This window comes from Manduca sexta, unplaced genomic scaffold (assembly GCF_014839805.1).
Source record: "Manduca sexta isolate Smith_Timp_Sample1 unplaced genomic scaffold, JHU_Msex_v1.0 HiC_scaffold_46, whole genome shotgun sequence".
NCBI classification, from domain to species: domain Eukaryota; kingdom Metazoa; phylum Arthropoda; class Insecta; order Lepidoptera; family Sphingidae; genus Manduca; species Manduca sexta.
This window is the reverse complement of record NW_023595253.1, coordinates 139,929-157,540: the sequence shown is the minus strand read 5'-3', so window position 1 is coordinate 157,540 and position 17,612 is coordinate 139,929. Positions and strand designations below refer to the sequence as shown.

The window sequence follows — 17,612 nt, the reverse complement described above, 5'->3', positions numbered from 1 at the left end:
GTTTTATATTTTACTGAAGTAGTAGAGATATAATCAACTTGCTAAATGTTTATATTTATTTCTTGCTATTTTGGTAATTTATATGTTTTGCACTCGGGTCAGGAAATTCCACCGCGTGTCAATCGTGATATGATAAAAACAAACTTTGTTATTATTGTATTATTTAAAATAATAATATTTTTCTTTTGCTAAGCATGGTTTATTACTATTTTTATACATTATACAAAACCCTTGGGCTGCAATCGACAAACAAAATAAGCATTAAGCTTAATTTATTTAAATTTGTTTCACTTTTGTAACATTTCTTTGCATTCATCACATGCAATAATCTATGTTTGTATGGTTTACTTATTCAATAGTTAAGTAATAAATATTCAGTATTTTTTTAATAATATATGTAGATACCTATATCTATATCCTTTGTACTATAAACGAGATACTGTGCATAATGTCATCTTAAAGTTGTCGCATTGAATCCATGATCAGATTTTTTTCAATTCGGTGATCCTCTGGTTTAACAGAGGCTCAGCAGTTCATCTAACGTGCAGGGTCTGGTGCAACAGGTTTTGAAGTTTATTTCCTCGGAGTTCCATCGTTTTAAAATTGGTAGAGTCATATCTTCGAATTGACCTAAAAAAAAAAAAAATTTTTTAGGCATATTTAATACACGAATGCTTCTACTGTATCATTATGTTAAAGAGTTGGTAGAGCAGAGAGCAGCCCGGCGCTGACCACTGACTTGCATTACTATCGAGAGGTTCAATTTTTGGCTTAACTCTGGTTGACAGATACCTTATATTCCAAATTCTCGTGGAAAACTATTCGACACGCAGTATTCTTGTGTATGTGGGAGAAATAATCCACTGGCACAAATATAGTGTCGAATTTATTAATTACAGTGATAATTTCAATTTTAATTTTTTGGTAATGGCTGTACAGTGATACTGGTTTTTAACATATTTAATGACAATTACATGGGTAAAATTGGGTACCCATAGAAAATAAAATATTTTAAAAAGTTTTATAATTGTAAAATGCAGGTAGATATTGTAACTTTGACTTTGCGGATGAACAACACCTTAGTCCCTCCCGTGACCATGAAGGCTGCAAAGTCTTCGAAACGTCGGGAGAAAACTAAAATAGAATCCGAAAAGTAGTTTAATTTTAATGTCTGACATTCGCGTAAACATGAAAAATCAATAGGATAATATGTATAAGTTAAATGTATATACCTGATAACATGTCGTCGCTTACTGTACACAGAAATTTAGTCACAATAATCGGCAAATGTTTCATGCAGAACTGCAGGGGCAGCTTTGGGTACACGGCCGGTGTGACAATGTGTGGGGAAGCGGTGTTTTGCCAACTTGCCATCATCACTATCAAAATCATACACTTCGTCAACATTATGCGAGAATCTGAAATCAGGGAAAGCCATTAGTAAAAATAACCGTTTTGCAGGGAAAGTAAGTATAAGGCAGATATTAAATAGAATTTTCAAATGTCTCTCAGTAACTATTTGGAGGAAGTGTACGAAGCTTGTCCTTAATAGAATCTTCAATTGCAAAGCAGAATCGACTTAATTTAATTCTAATCATGAAAGACAAATCTAGATGTAACAGTCCCTTATAATTTAACATACATTGTTATTGTTAAGTATTATTAATTTATCCACCCAGACTGAATTAAGTTTATTGTTAAATACGTATGCGTTTCTATATAGAGAGCACACCGCAATACCTTATATCGAAGTATGACAGGAGAGTTTATGGCGTCCTGAGGGAACAAGAGGTTTGAGAATCAAATAATAGTAACTGGTGTGTCGGACATTTCCCCAAAACATGGGTTTTCCTTAAATGAACGGTAAATGTTTACGAATTCAGACAAACAACTACGAACGCGCGACGGTATCTAGCATTATAGCTGAACCGTATCATTGGAAACTGCGACCTCTTGCTGTCGACCATATCGGTGGAAATGGAAGATAGAGCTCATACGATTCCTCGCCCCACACAGATTCTTTGAAAGAAACCTGGCTCGTATCCTTATGGCAACTGAGGTGAAGTTAACAGGTGCACCTTTTTTCTAAATTTGTTTTTGTTTAGGTTACATTTATGGTGGACAAAAAGCCTGTAGTCAACCGCTTATTTATTAGCATTTGGCGCTGACCTTATGGACATCTACCACAACTAAGTACACATGCATAACTCATTTGACATAACAGTCTAGCGAACTAGGTTAATGAAATGTTTTCTGCTCTTACACCAGTCCAATTTAGGGAAGGCGAACTTTTTAAAGTACATAAAGTATTCAGCTTAAATTATTTTTTGAATCAAACCCAAAAGTACGCGTTCTACAACCTAATAATATTGCTAAGACCAGAAAACATCCCATGTCTCGGGATGCCGAGTGAAGTGGAATACCAAACAATACTTTGTAATTCAAGGTGTTGAATGGTGTTTCTACTGTTTATGGGCGGTCGTATCGCTAACCACCAGGTGAACGGCAAGCTAATCACATCCTTTAAAGCAATAAAAAAAGGGAATTGTATACACTTCATTACCCATCAATTTAATACAATATTAATATTAATTTTCTATAAATAAACATACCTTATCTCTTGATAGTCTTTCAACTGTACTCCCCGGAAATCCATCCATGCAATGGCAGGTTTCTGAGAAAATCTCTCTTTTATACCTCAAACTGAACCCAAGATAATATTTCCGGATGCGTACGCAAACTTATTTTGCCAATATTAAAACTTTTCAAATTAATTTTCGTATAATAAAGTAGGAAGATATTCCGAACACGACTGCGACGCTGACAGCGCTTGAATGAGCTCCTTGCAAGTATAGTAAACATGTTTATAAAAGAATCGGAACGTAGTTTATCGCCCATTGGATATTATCTAAGTAATGGATGACCCTGTCTGGATTCTCGACCCTATAGGATCCAGATATTGCATAACTATTGCGCTAAAAATACTCCAAATATCTAACTTTAGACAGACAAAGATAATTATTTATATTTTTAACTAGGTGTTCCTCGCGGCTTTGTCCAAGTGAATAATCTCTTCCGATATAGAAATCACACTGCACAGGTACTTTTCAGGAAAAAAAGCTTAATAGAATCCACTGTAGGTGCTCCTGTAGCGCCATCTATTTATTCACACAGATACGCTCGCACCTTTTATCAAAGAGCTGGCAGAACATGTGCTCTCGACTTTACCTACAATTCATACTTTTTTCATTCACCATATTAAATTGACCCCCCCTCCCCCCAGGCCATCGGCTGGCGATGTTCTTGAGCCCATCTAATGAGGTGGAACCACTTTTCGCCGTGTATTTAGTCTTATGATGTGATAAGGGCGAGCCTATCGTAAATTTTTTTGTTACTGCTTTGAAGCGCGATACGACTAACCATAAACAGTAGAAACACCATCCAACACCTTGAAAGTATTGTTTGGTAAATCACTGTGCTCGCCATCCTGAGACATGAGATGTTAAGTCTCATTATATCCAATAGTTACACTGGCTACAATGTCCATCAAACCGGAACACAACAGTGTCTACACACTGCTTGGCGGCAGAAATAAACATTGCGGTGGTACCTACACAGGTGGACTCTCACACATGAGAGACCTACTACCAGTACCAATTATTCTATAGTTGTTTGTTATAATGCACATGCTTACGATTCGAGGAAAATGTTAAAAGTTCAAAGGCCACATCCATATTAGGCGATAACGATGGACCCGATAAGTATACATGATAACAGGGCCTAATCTCACACATGTGCTGAACTTTCACATTAAGTCATTCCTGTCACCAAGGTTGATCGGCGCCAACTTTACCCACCTGTTCTTATCACTCTCGACTGTGGGTTAGCGCAACATAATTTTCAAGAACGTTGCATATTTGGATTATTTGTAACTATTCGTCTGCGCTAAATGGAGACGGCCGCGTTCAGTTCAGGCAGGCCTAAAGGACGATATCACTATTTGCGGTAAAAACGAGTTCTTGAAGCTCATACACTCTACAAGACCGCAGTTCCGCCCTCACCGCGTTTGCGTCCGTTCCGTGCCTCCGACCCTTCTAATAATGGTTAGATTGTTAGATAGCTACAACTACGAGCTTCCATAATCGTTGATATCTCATCCGCTTCCAGTGACCGTCCTGAGCCGAGGTTCGTTAGTGGGTTGCCCTCACCATGGTCGCTTAATTTTCAAGGTTTGAGATCGTCTACAGCGTTCACCCAAAAGTCCGGTGTGTTTGCATAAGCCGGCCCTCGTCAGGCTAACAAATGTAGGACCAGGTAAAAAAAATGTAACGACTGGCCAGCCGCCCATTGGCTTTGAGTTAAAACTAACAATTAAAAAACTTCTGGGCAGTTGTATTTACAAGGTGGGTATTAGTAAGGTGGCTACGAGGGTAAGAGTTGCTACTAAGCATACTATTTTATTATTTTATGCGTATTAAGTGGTTTAGCATTACCGCCCAGCCTTCATAGGAGGCGAATACAACCGTTATTTTGGGTTCGTCAGCCATACAACCCGCCGTTGAGCTGTCCGGATCGATGGGTCATGTCGGGTGACCACTGAGCCGAATCCCTAACACTATATAGGTATACCTTATGCACGGCAATACCAACTAAAAGTCCTCGGTATCCATCTTCGGCGCATACGGAACGACTACGGGATTCCGACGGAAAGTGTCTGTTTTGCATGCGCGGTGCTGTTTAATGTGGCCCGTCTTCTATTGTGGGTCTTCAAAACCCCACGCATTAAAGGAAGCCCTCAGCGTCGACGGCAGCTTTATACTTACTAACCACGCCGCCGGAGGTCATAAAAATGTACTTGGACCACAACACAAAGTTAAGCTATTGGTGGCCAGCTTCCTGCTCTCGACCGTGACACCCAATGGCCCCTATTAGTCGTTTTTTACGACAGGTAGGGGATACCGTTATGGAATTCTTCAAACAACCTTTCAAATGATCCACAGGGCGAAAGTTATTGAGCCTGCGTACATAATAATAAGTGATAATTTAAGTTTAAGCAGTTAAAATTCAGTTATTATGGCTATAAATGAAGTATTGTGCAATAGTAATTATGCTATTAATAATTATTGTACAAATGGTATAGTTTTCCCTGTAGTCAAATTGCCTTAATATTTACATCAGGCGCTAAATATGTTTACACTTAAATTACTGAAATGTATATTAATATAATACAATGTATTTTATTATCACATATTTTTTATTTAATTCATGCGAATTTTTTAATATATAAAGTGCAATGCAGTTTTTACGATTGACTACATGCAAAATGCAGTTTGAAAAATAATACGACGTTATAGCAAAAGCTTTAGGATTTTATGGTTTTCTGAAGATTTAACATAGACGCTTTTTATATTAGTATATCGGCTTTATATCCATTGTGGACCCACAGACAGATAGTTCTTTATTATACACCCATGAGTTCCGGGTGGGGGGTGGAAGGGGGTGCACGTGCAACCCCCTGTCCGGAAAAAATCACAATAAATATAACTGAATGAAAATGGGAACTATCGACCACAGAGGTTTTATTATGGTTTAGATTATGCAAATACCCGCGCGATTTTAATTTAAAAGAAAAATAAATAATTTAATGATATTATGTAGTACCTACTTACAGATGCACCTCACTAAAAGTAATCTTGGTGGTGCCTATGTCTACCTCACATAATCTTACGTACTCAAGTTTTATGAAGCATGTTATGGATAATAATTACTCATTGAACATCGCAAGTATCTTATTCGGGCTACCATGATTTACCAACCTTTTATGCATCCCCCGAGGCAATTCTTGTACGCTTGGTTTCCACACCAAATGAACGCCCATGCATGAGGCCACATTTGCCGCGACCCTAGGCACACAGTTCAGTGTGTATACCTCATGGTTGCTAAATTCACATTGAGGCCTATAAGGGTTCGCGAACATTTCCCCTCCCTCTCCCTTCCAACCATCCTAAGAAAGCTCCTTCTCCTTCCTTTTCTCTTCCTTCCGTCTATAGAAGGGAGAAGTCCCTTCTTCCTCCCGGGCCCTGTGACCGGATAGCCGTGGGTCGCCAGCGTACCGTCCGCTGGCACCCTCGGTGATAACGGTAGGGCCCACCAAATTCTCACAGGGACCGCCGTGGTTGCTAAGCCAGGGGATCGCTTGTACACCGTTCGCAGGGTACCCCCGGTCATAACCAAGGTAGATCTCAAAAAAAAAAAACCTTTTATGCATCTGTACATTTAAAGTTATTTTCCTACAATAAATCATTTTGTGGGCGGGCTGAAGTCTGATAATACACGAAAGTAGAACACGATTAATCTCTCAAAGGAACGCAAATTGCGAAGAAAATTGCTAATGTTTTTGTATAGTCTATTAAAAACAATTAGGCTTCATACGAAGTTTTCCGGGTTGTGTGTATAATGATGAGCATCATAATTATTGAGGTCGTTTTAGTCATTATGGAGAGAAGTTATTTAGTAATATCAATTATTTCTTGACGTAATATTTACTTTATGTGGGTTATTTTGCAAGTCAGAATTCCTTGGTGCTTAGCAGTAGTATATCATTGATTCTTTTTACAAGTCCGACGAATGTAAGTCCCATAATGTTACACAGTATTTACATCGTCCAAAAACCTACAGTTTAGGATATATTAGTTCCTACGTTGCCAGACTTAAAAGAACATTGAGTTTAAGGCAGAGGCGTTGGGTTGGATAACCTTATAAATTACTGTATTTATAATTCGTAACTAAAAAGTGTTACTAGAATGTTAATGTACGGAGTTTGCCAAAGACATATTCTATAAAATATCCAGCTCTATAATTAGAGCTAAATATTTTGCATGGGCAATATCTATACATATGATAATCATATGCGTTTATAACCTTATATGCCACCTATATCTAGAATATGAAATATGTAAGATTTCGAATTCGGCTGGACGAGGTTCAATTTCCCGTTTGAATTTTAAGTAGAAACATTATGTTAAAATCGTCTATTTTTCCTTATCCGAAATATAATGTTACTATTAAGTTCTAGATGTATTCAAACTTTAATGTCTTGACTGCTTTTAAAACAAATATTAGTACCATAATGTAATACGGTATGCATAAAATTATGTTTAATGTTTATTAATGCTATTCATTAATTTTATGTGAAATGAAAGCATGTTTTGGTATTAATTTGGTGATTTTCAAGGTTGTCTGTGAATTGGAAAATTGTTATGCGAATGAATAGCATTTTCACGGACACGAATTGATCGTATAATACAACTAATTATCCAATGAATATGCATATTTCATTTACTGTTTATAGTACTAGATCCGGCTGTAGAATTAGTGTACTTATCGAGTATATGCTAAAAACCAAATTTTTACGCATATTTATGATTAGAAGAATATATATATCTACCAGGCTTCAAGTCGTTGTACAGTTGGTAATCGCTATCTTCGTCTGACTGCTGATGTTACGCGATAGCTCTCTTACACTCTACCTTCAATATTTACCATCTTTAACAGCCAGCAACCCTTATATGCGGCCAGATTTAATTAGGCAACCATATATCATAATGAACAGAAAAAGAAATAGCTTTATTTTTATGTATAATTAATAAATGTACGCTATGAACGTATTATCATCATCATTTCAACCGGGAATCGTCTACTGCTAGACATAGGCCTCCCCCATTGAGCGGCACAGGAACCGGTTCTGGGCCGCCCTCATTCATCGGACTCCGCCGACCCTCACCAGATTTTCGATCCATCTCGTGGGGGGCCTGCCTACGCTGCGTCTCTCGGTTCGTTGTCGCCACTCCAGAACTTTTGCGACCCAACGGCGATCAGTTCTACGAGCTGTGTGTCCTGCCCACTGCCACTTGAGTTTCGCAACTCTAAGGGCTATGTGGGTTACTTTGGTTCTCTTGCGGATTACCTCGTTTTTGATTCGTTCCCGCAAGGAAACTCTGAGAATAGCCCTCGTATAAATGTATCATAGTCATACCTTTTTATACCTGACTGCGAAGAAGTGCGACCAAGTGAGCAACGGCAACCGTGATTTTTCAGTCTTTATATATATTGCCGTGAAGTGGACGATATTTTATTTGAAAAACAGGTGGATGATTTTTCTCCGACAAATCAATTAACAATAATTTAACTAAGAATACTAGCGGTCACATTTTGATAGGCAACCTGGTAGACATATATTATTCTAATCATAAATATGCGTAAAAATTTAGTTTTTAGCATATACTCGACGAGAGCATTAATTCTGCAGCCTGATCTTAGACTATTACGTCTTCACTGAGGCAGTCTTAATTTTTTATCACGAAAATAATACGTAATGAGACGTTTTCTTTCACGCCAACGAACTCGCGAGCAACCTTTGCTCAAAAATGTATAATTTTTTTAGATTTTTATAACATTTCCTCATTTTCATATTATGGTCCTCCTAACAACAATGGCGACGTCGACTTCCATAAACATATAAAAACTCGATCAAAATAAATTTAGTTCAAGAGCCTGAAAGTGGCGATAGGCTAGTTGGGTGTGGCACAGACTGCCGAGACGAATGTTAGCTGGTTTAAATACCAAGGGAACAAATTACTGACTTTTCTAAAAATTATGTTTGTAATCTTTGTGAATTGTCGCTTGCATTAACGGTGAAGGAAAACATCGTGAGGAAACCTGCATACCTCAGAAGTTCTCTATAAGAATTTTGAGGTGTGTGAAATCTACCAATCCGCACTAGGCCAGCATGGTCAATTAGGGCTTAAACCCTCTTAAAAAAGGAGTCTCATGCCCAGACGTGGAACGTTATATAATACAGGACCAATATTGTATTATTGTATGTGTTCAAGAGACTTGTAAACTAAGAAATATACAGTCTTTTGTAAAACTAACCCTAAATGTAAGCAACTTTTTTTGTATGGGCTCACCAAGGTGACCTCACTGTATCTAATGATATTTTGCCGTGCGAGTTGATAAAAAACGAATATACACAGGCTGATAACGGAACGTGACATGCCTACACGTCACTATGGCGGGTTTTACACCTTGTGTATGGTTGCTGTGTTGGCGGATAGAAACATCTTTCCACCCGCACTCCTCAATCAACGATTCTTTTAATTCAAATCCGTGATTTGGTAGAAAGGAGAGCAGGTGAAGGAACACCTCCTAGTTAGGTACACGGTCCATTGTCCGCCCGGTTGATGCTATACTCACGAGTGTCGACTTTGTAATGTAAGACCGGTGAAACTAATAAAACCATTCCACTCCAAGTGATGGTATTGGTAACGCGTTTTGATCCGCAAAAAAGTGGAGGTACAAATATATAATTTACTGTTTAAAGTACAGCAGTGTGATGAATATGATTGACGTATCTAACGTAATATAGGTAAGGGAGTCCTCTTATATTCCCACTACCAGAGGTAAGCTGAGTATGTCGGATTTTTACCGGATAAAACCCCATGTTGGGCGCCATTTGCACCTGGGTGGGGTTCCGAGAGGCTAACACGCCAGAAATCTGCCAGTGCGTCACTTGAAATCACTGTTTCTGTGCAGGAATGAGAGCTCTTTCTCCTCCTCCACAATATATATAGGTACCTTGTTCATATATTAATTCGTATATTTTAGAGGCGGCTGTGTCCGCCAGTAAGTAAAAGAAGGGTCATGAATAAACCTTCTTAGTTTCACACGTGTTCTAACTATCTGTACCCAGTTAATAAGGATAAATATACAACTACCTAAAGCAAAGATTAGAAGTCATATCTCAATCCAATAGTCCATAGAACAATATGACTAATGAAGCGATCGAATAAATAATATTACGAGTATAAAGGTTATTACATCCTTCATGTCTCTATAATGTGGTGCACACAATAATTGAAATTCCATTGTCCTTTGTTTGCGACTATCGTCACGTTTGCATTGTAAATGTGGTTGAACTAAATTAAAATATAGATTGCGTGAGCATGCATAATTGTTTGCGTGTTCACTTTGCAGAATAATTTGGTTTTGGACATCAATTTACTGTTATCAGAGGGGTCGTTATTAACGTCAATTTTAACCGAAGAAAAAAGGAAGGAGAGTGGTAATTCATAGAGTATTTTAAATTTGTTATCCTTCCGTCGTTAGTTAACCGATTTGGGAATTTCTTTATTTTTCAGTGTCATTGTTATTAAGTATTTTTCTATAGAGCTCAAGTGGACTGAAGTCGAAAGACCTTCTCGTATTTCGCTGAGTACTTTTCTGGGAAACACTATCCAATATCTAGCTATCTAGCGTCTGTCAATCCAGAACGGTGTCTATCAGTGTCAAATGATGTCATTCAAATCAGTTCAGTAGTTCCTGCGTTCTCTTTTACTAAACATAATTAGCAAATAAGATAAAATCACAAAGCACATTAGTATATTACAGTGTTGGTTATTAGTTATAACATTCCAACTTCCTTGCATATTATGAAATAGTAATGGCGCAAATGCTTTGCAGTGATATTGGCAGCCGGCCACGCTGAAAGTCTCTTACTATGTTGGGCCCTACCTGTTAGGTTTAGGAATGTATGACGTAAAAGAGTATTAATATTCTAAATAAGTACCAATATTGCATGCGGTTTTTTTTCTGCGCCAGGTTATTACGCTCATAGCAAAATTATTATCGATTCTTTCTTCTATTATGTTAAGCTAAAAAAATTGCATTAAGATTGTCAATAGAATACTAATACTGTTAAGATATACATACATAAAATTTTATATGCACTAAAATTCCCGGGAAATTCAGTTCACTCAAGAAATCATTAGATTTTTATGATTATTTTATTATAAGGACGTGTTTAGCTATTTTTGATTCATAATCTTTTTAGAGGATAATGGTTGAAGTAATTCCAATGTAAAGATAAAAAATAATCAGGCACGCACATTAGATTAGAATAATAATTAATCTATAATGAGAAAGGTGACGTGGTCAGTCGTGCGAAAAAGAAAGAAGTAAGAAAAAGGGCGCGAAACTGAACCGGCTGGCCAGCGGACCACTGCGTTGGCGATACACTTTTGCTTGCATTTTGCTTAGGATCGGACGGGCCGGGCGTTCACAATCGTTGCATTTCGCTATCTACATTTTTATGTTTTTGCTCTATTGCTTACTTGTTAACTAATTTGATTAAAATTATTATCGTTTAGTAAACAGGTTAAGTTTTTGTTATAAGTATTAAATACTATTTTAGTTTTGAGTTTTTGTCAAACAAATAAATGTTAAAATCAAATAATTTGAATTTAGATAATGATAACGATTGAAGGAAATTGTTTTTTGCTTTTTCTCTTGTTTTTTTTTTATTCTAGTTTATTGCATTTGCCTTTGCAAAATATTCAGTTTATTAAAAAATACCTCCTACAAAATATAGAAAGAAAATACGCTACAAAATTTGTCGTGTTCCGCCTCGATCTTTCTTCATTATTTACGCAGTCTATTTGACGTATGCATAATATATATGTATGTTTATAAATTTCCTAAAACTCATTGGCAATGTTCCAACACGCTATTGCAATGTCACATTATTAATTTAGTTATGCACAATAATTGTGATTTTGATTAGTATTGAAGTACTTATATTTTCAAAATGCAGTAACAGTGATATATTTTTTTCAAGCTGATTATTTAATACATTTACTAATAGGCTGTCTTCCATAAATCATCTATACTTCTGTATCAATACTATTATATAAAGTTTGTTTCATTGAAAGCGCTAATCTCGGGAACTACTGGTTAACAATTAAAATATTTTTGTGTTGGATAGTCCATTTATTGAGGAAGGCATTACGCTGTATAAAATCACGCTATGACCAATTATAGGAGCGGAATCTTAATAAGAAATAAAAATGTTTCAAAAACGGGACAAATTTGTACCTTTTCAGAGTTTCTGTTGCGTGCTCAGCGTAAACGGTTAAAGTTGCGCAACAATCATGTATGACTTAATTATTCCTCTAAAAAAGTTTTAAAAAAATATTTTACAATAAAGTCCCCCGCCCCATTTGTCTGCCTGTCTGAACGCGATAAACTCAAAAACTACCCAATGGATTGTGATAAAATAGTTATAAGACCCTAGGAAGGACTATAGACTACTGACTATCCCGGGATAATATCGACGATTGAAAGGCAATAATATCTAAGCGACAATCAGTAAATTTTTGAGTAGAGTAATGTAAAGTTTCGATATTAATATGAAAATTCATAACAATTAAACTTTTTATTTTATAAAGATATAGCCTAATGATATTAAAATTGTCCTAGACCTACAAAAACTAGATCAAATGACGCAGAATAATATGGCGATTCTAAATATTTTTATAGAATAAATTTTCAAGCCTTTCAAGCGTCGATACGTAGCGGGACTTTTATCCCGGAAAACTCACTTACGCGGACGAAGACGCGAGCAAAAGCTATAAAGGATAAAAAGTCAATAAAGAGTAGGTGCACTAGGTACCTGGTTTTTCAAACATTCTTCGGTATTTGAGCCGTATGTTTTAAATATTATGCATTATTAGCGTCATATCAAAAATACATCGTCATAAGCAAATGTCATATATCTTAATGATCATCTTTAAAGCGTTTATATTTCGTGTATTGCAAATTGATTTAAATTATTAAATCATATTCGTTATTTCCTGAATGTAAATAGTATACTCAAATTTAATGTTTATAGACGTCAGCACTTATTGTAACTTTAGTTCCTAATACCAAATGAGTATGATAGAATTTCGTACGTTGGAGTCACTGACGAAGTTGTTTTATAGCACTCTATTAAATTAAATGCTCAGAAATGAACACTATTTTTTATTTTTTATCAAAATGGTTTTGGTGAACAGAATGTAGTTGTGTAATAGTTATCCCAAAATTAGGAATAAAGTTGATAAATTGCTTCGGATGAACAGAATTAATTTTAAAAAAAATAAGTTTTTATGTTTCCGAGAAATGCCGTGGCTAACGAACTAGAGAATTAGCACTGAATCAAATGTAAATCATTTTAAATTCAGATAGAACACGTTGATAATTGTTTTAGAAATAACATTATAAATTAACTGCTCATTAAAGAAGCCGATATAGCCGTGAGGTTATAATAGGGTTAGCCCAACCGGGACGCATGCGCCCTTCGGTCGACGTTGCGGCGCATGTACAAACATAACTGGCGTGGGCATCCATTGTATTTTGGTGAGGGTTCCGTATGAATTAGCATTACGTATAAACAATTTCACCACCAGCTTTTTGTAAAGAAAGAATATTAATTTTAAGAAGCCAACCAGATGATTTGTCCGATAGTCAGTGATTTCTAATCCCCATTTTCTATGCATACCGAATCTGTAGTAGCACAGCAAAGCTGCTGCTCACCACAAAATATTTAACATGGGCCTTTATTGTTAAAAAATAACTAAACGGTGTAAAAAATATGTAAAAAAACCTTTTAGTCAATATTTCATAATTACTTGGATAGTATATCAGAATTTTAATTACCTTTGTTCTAAAAGGACGTCCGTCGTCAAGCCATTTCGATACGGTGTTAGTAAATTGTGAGAATAACTCATCCACATGTTTATATTTTAAGCAAGTATATTATGTGTGTTGCGTGAAGATCCGGTAGAAAAATGTTGTTACATAAATATATACTATGGATAAATATATATATACAAATAAGTTTTCATGTTGAATATTTTACTCATATTACGAATCTATCTAGACATGAATCCCATTCGCATTCTACTTTTTTTTATAAATTAGAATTTTTCTCCAATAAAAAATTGTATTTGGAAAAAAAAAGAGAAAACATTTCTATATTTCCACCATTTAGTATAGAATACATTATTACAAATTATAGACAAACATATATGAAAATATGTTCCCGGGGTAAAAAGTAGCCTATAGCATACAGGAATAATGTAGCTTCCTTTATTGAAAGAAAAAAACGTTTTAGTAGTTCCTGAGATAAGCGCATTCAAACAAACTCTGCAGCTTTACATATTAATATAGAATTAAAGCTGATGCAAAGTCTGGGCTTCTTTTATATTGACAGTGAGCAATACTCCACAACACGTTTCAAGGCTGGTTTTCACAATTTTTATATTACTGACATATTACTCGTTTAGATATCATTTATTTAACATCATTATATCTAAATTTATACAATTATAATATGCTCTCTTATACTCTTAAATATATTACGTGGTTTGTTAAAAAATAACTGTCAAAAATACATATTAAAACATTGTGTGTACTATTTCAAAATATAATGATGTTTAAAATTCGAGAGTTGTTTAAAGGGATCAGTTAAAAACGATATTCAGCTTTTTAATAACACTGCAATATTCAAGGGCTTTTAACAGCAATTATCTATTTAATAAATTTTTATCATTTAGCTCACTTAATTTAAAGAATCCTGTTGAGCTAAATGATAAAAAAAATTTAATTAAGTGTAAATGTAAAGTATGTAAAGTGTAAATTCTTTAATTAAGTGTATATAAATGATTATATAGCCTTTTTCGATAAATGGGCTATTAAACAGTTAAATTATTTTTCAATTCAAAGCAGTCGTTCCTGATATTAGCGCGTTCAAATATACAAACTCTTCAGCTTTATATAATAGTTTACATTTGGAGATTTATCATCTAGGAGGTGTTGCTTGCAGCTCCGCTTGCGTAAAAAAGGCTTCCACGTTACAAAAATTCTTGATTCACTATATCGATCGATTGGAAGCGGCGATAGCCTAGTTGGGTGTGGAACGGACTGCCAAGACTAATGTCCCCAGGTTCAAATCCCAAGGGCACACACCTCTGACTTTTCTAAAATCATGTGTGTATTCTTTGTGAATTTATCGTTCGCTTTAACGGTGAAGGAAAACATCGTGAGGAAACTTGCACATCTGAGAAGTTCTCTATAGGAATTTCGAAGGTGTGTGAAGTCTACCAATTTGCACTAGGCCAGCGTGGTGGACTAAGGCCTAATCCCTCTCAGTAGTACAGGAGGTCCGTGCTCAGCAGTGGGCAAATATATAATACAGGGCTGATATTATTACTATATCGATCAATAGCGCCATCTACACGACGCCAGCTCCGTTTTCAAATATTTTCCTTATATATTAATACAGGGCGTGGTTAACGTTTGCCAAATTATATCCAAATCTGTTCAACTGATACTGCGGTTACTTCTAATAAACATACATATCTTACGGCTTCGACCGCGAGAAAGAGTTTTTCAGGATAAAAGTCACATTTCATGATAAATGTTGTCCCAGAGTCTCCAACTATTTCTGTGCCATCTGTCTCCAACTAATTCATCGAAATCTAGTATGTTTTTGAGTTGAGTTGCAGGGGATTTTGTATTGTAATCTATAATGATAGTGAGAAATATCTAAAATTTGGAGACACGAAACTTATCGAATGCATTTAGATTTCGACGAATTCTATTCCTAATTACCAATATGCGCCATTTTAAGCTTAAACTTCGAACGGAACCCGTCAGTAAACTAATATTCCTCACTTTTTACCGTTGTATACATTATTTTTCATTAAAAATAAAATAAAATTGTTTTAAGCATAAGCTATAAAGTAAAACCATAAAGATTAAACTGATGATAGAGAGGAAGTAGTTACTGATAAATCGTGTTACAAGTTATTTTCAGGTTTTTGTACGTTCATCAAATGAATGATAAAGCACTACTCATGTGTACGTATGCAGTCGAATCTTCGCGAAGTGTTTGACTCTCGAGCAAAACCAAACACTCAAGACACTTCGCTCCCCTCACACGAGAATCGTTCATCAAAGGCTTTCTCGCGAAGCTTCGCTTGTGCAATGTGCAGCGGCCATTGAGCCTGGCGCGTGGCTCTTCCAAAGAGAATGTAAACAATACGGCCCGTTCATGCTTCAGTAATCAGTTGACGCCCGGACATCATGTGCAACGGACGTGTCGGCGTATATAAAAATATATCCACGTATCTATTTGCGATCTGAATTTACGATAATTATTTATAGAAAATTGTGACCAACGATATCACATTATTTTCTATTATTTCTGGTTATGATGAATATTTTTTTCTATAAATGTAGAGCGGTCGCGTCGTACTTTTTATTTTTATTATTGTGCGATGCATAAGGTTATCTGTATTGCAGTAATACGAAGCCAATATCGCGATTGATGAGGCCCGAATTTTACAAGCGATAACAAAATTTCAATATAGTATGTCGTTGTAGGGTTTATAGATATAATCGCTACGAAAATATGATGATGATAATGTATGTGTAATACAAATTTAGTAGTTTCACGTGTCAATTGAATGTAATCTTGATTGTATGGAGAAATATTGATAATTTCCTGGCGATTTGAATTCACATTTTCGTAATATTATGCCGTAATCAAATAAAACATAAATAAAGCTCTTGCTTCATTTACGGTGACAAGGTTGCTTGGACACTGTAGTTGTACTCAACCTTTTTTTTATACGCGCCACATAGACATCTTTGTTATGGTGCCTCCAGCCGCAACGTAAATTCATTCACCTATTTATGTCTAAAATAAAAAAAATTATTCACAAGTAACTGAATGATTTTATTTTTATAAGATTAGTATACAGATCAAGTATTCTTGGGTAAAGTTCCTTTAATTGTAGCAACATTTTTGAAGTCCGGCGGTCAACTTGCTAGAGCTCGGCGGGCCACATAGGAAAGGGCCGCTGGTTGAGTACAGCTGGATTACTGCTGAGTTTTGGTTTTATTTCTCTGACCACCTTTTGGGACATCAATCTTGTCGGGATTGCAAGTAGATTTTTTTACAAGACTAACCGATTACTATTACTGACCTTGAATATACCAAAATTCGTAATTATAACAATACATATTTACCAAACATGAACTTTCAGTTTTATCGACATTGTATAAAAAAACTATAATTTGGTGTGAAAGCGGAAAGGACCAGCCAGGGTGAAAGTTATTTTTGAGAAGTCCAGAACAACTTTTTTATATAAAAGTAACATATTATTACGAGTATTAGTTAATCTAGAACATGGTCTTAATTATTTAAAAAAATAAACAAAACTTTTTAAAAATAGTGATGAACATATAACGATTTAATAAAGTAACAAATCAGAAACAAGAAACCGATATATTTTTTCGGGAGAGGAACCCTAAAGCGGTTCACAACCGCAGCGGACGAGTCGGCAGTGTGCCCGCGCGGCGGCTGGCGCTCCCGACAACACTCAGTACAACATTGAGCGCCAAGTGTTGTGAGCGCGCTATATCGGTTGATAAATAATTATTTGAAAATCGAACGCGATGCAATGAAAATTCATAGACATTGTCATTGCTTTTTGTGAATGCGTTTAAATTCAAATAGTTCGTGCAGCCTAACAACAAAACGTAGTTTGGTGTTCCATTTTGCGTTCCGTTATTTGCTTTCGGTGTAATTTTAGATCGAGTTTCGAAAGGTAAGATTTTATGTTTTGGACATTTCTCTGGTATTATTTAAGTGGTTAGCGAGATTTAGGAATATAAGTAACATTTATTGTTTAGTATTTTATTCATAATTTAAATAGGCTGTAAGGATA

The 17,612-nt window shown here is 35.8% G+C and overlaps 1 protein-coding gene and 1 long non-coding RNA gene across 2 annotated transcripts in view; one reads left to right on the top strand and one right to left on the bottom strand.

The window, feature by feature from the left end:
- Positions 1–177: 177 nt before the first annotated feature.
- Positions 178–2,847, bottom strand: LOC119193382. Its single transcript, XR_005113939.1, has 3 exons — positions 2,613–2,847; positions 1,233–1,418; positions 178–630 (listed from the first exon to the last, which is right to left on the bottom strand). It is a non-coding gene; the product is annotated as an uncharacterized LOC119193382 (long non-coding RNA).
- Positions 2,848–17,229: 14,382 nt separating this feature from the next.
- Positions 17,230–17,612, top strand: part of LOC115451094 (ATP-binding cassette sub-family G member 1) — an 86,915-nt gene continuing 86,532 nt past the window's right edge. The window contains exon 1 of the mRNA XM_037446970.1: positions 17,230–17,492. The gene's annotated coding sequence lies outside the window, so the exon portion shown is untranslated. The remainder of the gene's footprint in view (positions 17,493–17,612) is intronic.